The sequence below is a fragment of the Oratosquilla oratoria genome, chromosome 42 (genome assembly GCF_046742065.1).
Source record: "Oratosquilla oratoria isolate Oo_2021 chromosome 42, ASM4674206v1, whole genome shotgun sequence".
NCBI classification, from domain to species: Eukaryota; Metazoa; Arthropoda; class Malacostraca; order Stomatopoda; family Squillidae; genus Oratosquilla; species Oratosquilla oratoria.
In genome coordinates, this window is record NC_134818.1 from 8,891,870 (window position 1) to 8,896,869 (window position 5,000).

The 5,000-nt window shown below is 38.9% G+C and overlaps 1 protein-coding gene across 1 annotated transcript in view; it reads right to left on the reverse strand.

Moving 5' to 3' along the window:
- LOC143021535 (protein muscleblind-like) overlaps positions 1-4,181 on the reverse strand; it is a 99,176-nt gene extending 94,995 nt beyond the window's left edge. Inside the window, exon 1 of the mRNA XM_076179134.1 lies at positions 4,044-4,181. The gene's annotated coding sequence lies outside the window, so the exon portion shown is untranslated. The remainder of the gene's footprint in view (positions 1-4,043) is intronic.
- Between the last annotated feature and the right edge of the window lie 819 nt (positions 4,182-5,000).

Genomic DNA, 5,000 nt, shown 5'->3' on the forward strand with positions numbered 1-5,000 from the left:
GATAGACTTACTATGACTGGACAAAACGAAAGATCAGAATGATTAAATTATATTCTTCTTAAAGTCTACTACCTAAAAAATATGGCTCTAATTCACCCGTGAAAATCTGAATAATTTTTTAATTATTATTCTGGTAGCTGCCAATTGCATCCAGTTGAGGGAATCCCTAACCGGTTGTTCACAATAAATATGAAAAAATCACGAAAAAGCACAAGAATTTTGCATGTGATAGAGAAGTGCTTTGTGTAAAAAAAAATTCGTCCCTTTCACGGTGAGATCAAATCATAAATTTCACTGACATACATCAACCTGGACTTAGCTATCGAATGTACACAGATTTTGATTAACGACAAAGTTTGATCTACCCTAGTCACACCATATCTTTTTATTCAGACTATTTCCTTAATCCGAAAGAACCTACATTAAGATATTTTTTCAAAACACCGGCGTGTCGTCGCACATTATTTTATTCTAGTTACAGCCAAACCTGGAAGACAATTGCACTTCTGGAAAAGTGAAAAAATCGTAAGGCGTTAGCCAGAATTATGTAAATACAACCCAACTGCTATTCATTATCGCGTACCCTTTTCTTAACTACATAATGTGCATTCTACCAGACCACTAGGTGATTCTATTATGCTGACAATATATACGCAGCATAGAAAATTAAAATATCATTCTAAAAATTAAATCTATGGTTTTGATCAACGTATTGGTAAAATCCGATTAACCGAACATAACCTGTATGGCTGAAGGCACAAATCAAGTTAATCCTATGTTAACTTACTATTTTCGAAAACATAAGAACATTAATCTCTAATGGATATAATCATAAAAGGTATGCTGATATGCCGTTTTTTTTTATTTTTTATTTCAGCGTAATGTAGCCGATCGAACACTGGATCTGACCCGGTAGTCATTTTCCAACCGTTCCGTCATTTGACCGATGTGATTGTATCCAAGAACAATCCCGTCCACCTTCAGCCCCTTTCCACTTCATCAAGGCTAACCTTATACGAAGCCGGAATAGAATTTCAGAGTTGAAGTATATAATATCACCATTATTACATCAGCCACTTCGTCCGCTGGTGTCAGGTAATAAGTATTTTTTTTCCACCCCTCGCTGTCCGTCAGCTCGTATTTGAAAACGTGTTAATTCATTTATTTCTACTTTATATTTTTTCATCCATCATCGCCTTGTACTTAATCGTATTCGTATTTATAGTCTTATTTATACAGCTATAACTCTCATAATATAAAACAATAATATATCCGATGTGATGTATTCTAGATTAAATATCACAAACAAAATGTTTCAAATTTTTGTGCGCATGTTTTCAGATATTACAGAAGTCGTTTGTCCAGGCGAGTGCATTATACACGCGCGCCTGCAACATATATATATATATATATATATATATACAGATACATATATAGATATAGATACATATAGATATAGATATATATATACATATAGATATAGATATATATACATATAGATATAATATATATATATATACATATATATATACATATATAATATATATATATATACATATATATACAGATATAATATATATATATATATAATATATATATATATATATATATATATATAATATATATATATATATATGATTAAATTTGGGTAATTCTCGTCGGGTGCTTAGCTGCGTCAGAAGCACCTTTACCCTGTGTAGTTGGACTTTTAGGGCGGGTCCGCATCGGACGAAGCGCAGTATGCTCCGACCCGCTCATTGATATATATGTTTATATATATATATATGTTTATATATATATATATATATATATGTTTATATATATATATGTTTATATATATATATGTTTATATATATATAATATATATATGTGTGTGTGTACATGATTGTGTATATGTATATACATATATACACATGTATATATATACATGTGTATACATATGTACATATATGTATGCATATATTTGTATATGTATACGTATATATATGTATATATACGTATATATGTGTGTATATATATATATATATATATATATATAATATGTAAGTACACATATATTATACATATATATAAATATATATATAATTATATATATTATAAATATATATATAATTATATATATTATATATATATACATAATTATATATATATGAACCCCTATATCAATGTGTTTAGCGCATGCATATACACAACATAAGCATGAACATTTAAACACGCGCGCACACACCCAATAACAGACTAATATAAAGGTGATGGACTAAATGCTCCTAACGTAATAAAACCCAACCTGTACTGGCGTATATGAACATGTGTACGCATAATCATAACGTACGTGTACGTGTTAGCGTGTGCGCGCGCACGACCCTTTCTTGTTCGATCAAATTCCATTTATTTTCAAAACTCCGTCCAGCACTTTGATTAAAAAAAAAAAAAAAAAAACAACGAAGAAAACCCTCGTCACAAAGTCCCCACATCGAAGTAAAGCCACTTCAGATTGATGCAGTTGATGTTAGCAAAGGACGACGTCGCGACAGGGGGTGTTCAGATCGGCGGACTTTGCAAGCGATGCTCACTAGAGTCGCACCTTACACATACAGGGCGGGCGGCCTGGTCGGGGCAGTGTCAAACTCGCGTCATCTATATACCTACTCCATTTGGATACTTCATCTTGTTTATCACTACAGTTGAACTAATACAATACACATCCACACGTCTCATCTTCTGTACATGCATTTTATTCATTACTGGCAAACACGCTTCATAAACAACCTACGTACGCACATACAAGTTCTTCCATCCATGCACTGGAATTTAATTACGTACACACAAGCTACATAATCCTATCAATACAGGAGTGTGTGCATATCCACAGGACATTGCTAAAATGTGCAGCGACCACGCAGGGATATGCCATGGTGAACTACCATGAACATATGAACACCTCAAAATCGCACAGTTTGGCACTGTCAGGGCGCTGGCAAAATCCACGACAGCTGGAACGTGTCACAAATTAATCAAGCACGTATTAGATAATTTCGACGTCAGTCCTGGAACCAAAGCCGATCTAAACAACTTCATAACCTACGAACGCCATTAACCAGCTGGATAGCATGCGACTATGCGCCTAGTATAAATAAAAATGCAACCAACTGAACAATTTCCTTTCAACAGACGTCTTTTTCGATCGGACACCAAACACACACACACATATGAAAAGTCCACTTTTTATACGTAGTACATCATCTCAATTTTTTTTTTGTTCTTTTTTTAGCGACGTCATGCTTGCAACCCCATCTACAATCCAAGCGCCCGCAGCTACCGCTACTTTAGCAGAAGCAGCATGGGTCTCAGCCCGCAAGCACATGGGCTTGTCTGTTCGCATCACTACCAGCTGCTTCCTAAGTCATTTGGCATCCGCTTGGCTGCGGTAGTCGGGCGGCGCTGCACATCGCTATGTACACGTTCGGTTTCCAAATATCCTACGTAGTGTTCAAATAATAATCTATAGCGATACTGTGTGTTGACGTGTGCTCTTGTGGTTCAACGGACTGGGTGTTGCTCACATATGCAACTCTGTAAGGTGGTACTATACGGTGTTGTTGCGGTGAGGTGGGAGTGACCAATGGGTGTTGTAGCGGTGAGCAGATGTAAACATGAAGTTGTGGGTGTCGTTTAAAGGGGCGGAGGGATTTGGGATTTACAAATACTTATGGAGTAGAGAAGGATGAGATTTCGGTGGTAGTGCCCTGGGCGTGAAGGTAGCAGCAGCAGCAACGGGCGGTTTGCTGGTGTTGAGCTTTGTTCAACACCACCCGCCCGCCGACCCTGCTGCTGTTGCTGCTGATGTTGTTGTTGCTGCTGCTGCTGCCCCTGCTGCTGCCTTATGCCGTTGGTAAGTTGATGTGGCGGTGTTCACCAGACACTAGAGGCAGATTTCACCACTTTATCAACACAAAACACATAATTTCCTCTTATAGCCCACATGGGTGGGCAACACCTTCACCACTGCTGCTCTGATCGACAGGGATACAACTGCTACACACCTTAGGGAAAGGTTATGGCTGAGAGAGGCGCCAGTGTGAAACGACCTGCTAAGCGTCCCAGCGAAGACTAGCAGCTGTAGTCTGCAGTTGGCGCGGCCTCATCCACCACCAGCCCGTCGCTGCCCGCCATGCTCGCGTTGCCACTCTTCGCGCACGCTCCCTTTTAACCTTCTTTTAAAATAAGGTCGTTCTGTATGCAATCATATATATTCATAGGTCTTATGTATTATATCTATACTCATTTATTTATTATTTTATTGTTGGTATTGCCACAGAGCTTTGAAATAAAAGAAAATAAGAAAGCTAGTTGCAACAGACCTACGTTACCTCATGCAGTGCTGTTGACGGAGTATTATTTTAGCGTGTGCAGTTCTCAAGGTGACTCATAGGGCAGCATGCTGCGTGTACAAGCACCATTGATTGCTTTGCATACTACACAAATCAGCAGCAAGCACATGGGACCTAGCAGGTGCTACAGAGCAAGGATAATAAACAAAATAAGGGCAGGTTCTCTGTGTTGGCACATTAAATGTTATCGGGCAGATTGTGCGGGGATGATAGGCTATCAGGAGCGCCGCACCGGGCTGCAACCACTCCCTGCTGCTGCTGCTGTGCCGCTGCTGCAGTTACTGCTGCCTCTCCCGGTTTGCCAAGGGAAAATCACACCAATTCATCCTGCATTTCTTATAATAATTATCGTGTAGCCAAAGTAATGGAAATCATGAAGAATGGACGCCGCCTAATCCTCCGCATGATATCGGTATGGTGCAACCGGCACACCTCGGCGCCAAAGTGCGGCCTGAACAGCAGCAGCTTTAACCGGGCAACAGGACTGCGCACCACGTGCCCTGGCTATGCCCGACTGCTTGCCATGAGCACATGCAATCCAGCAAAACTATATACCTCTTCCTCTATCATTGTAGGCCGACGTACATCAAGTAGCATGACGTATTCCAT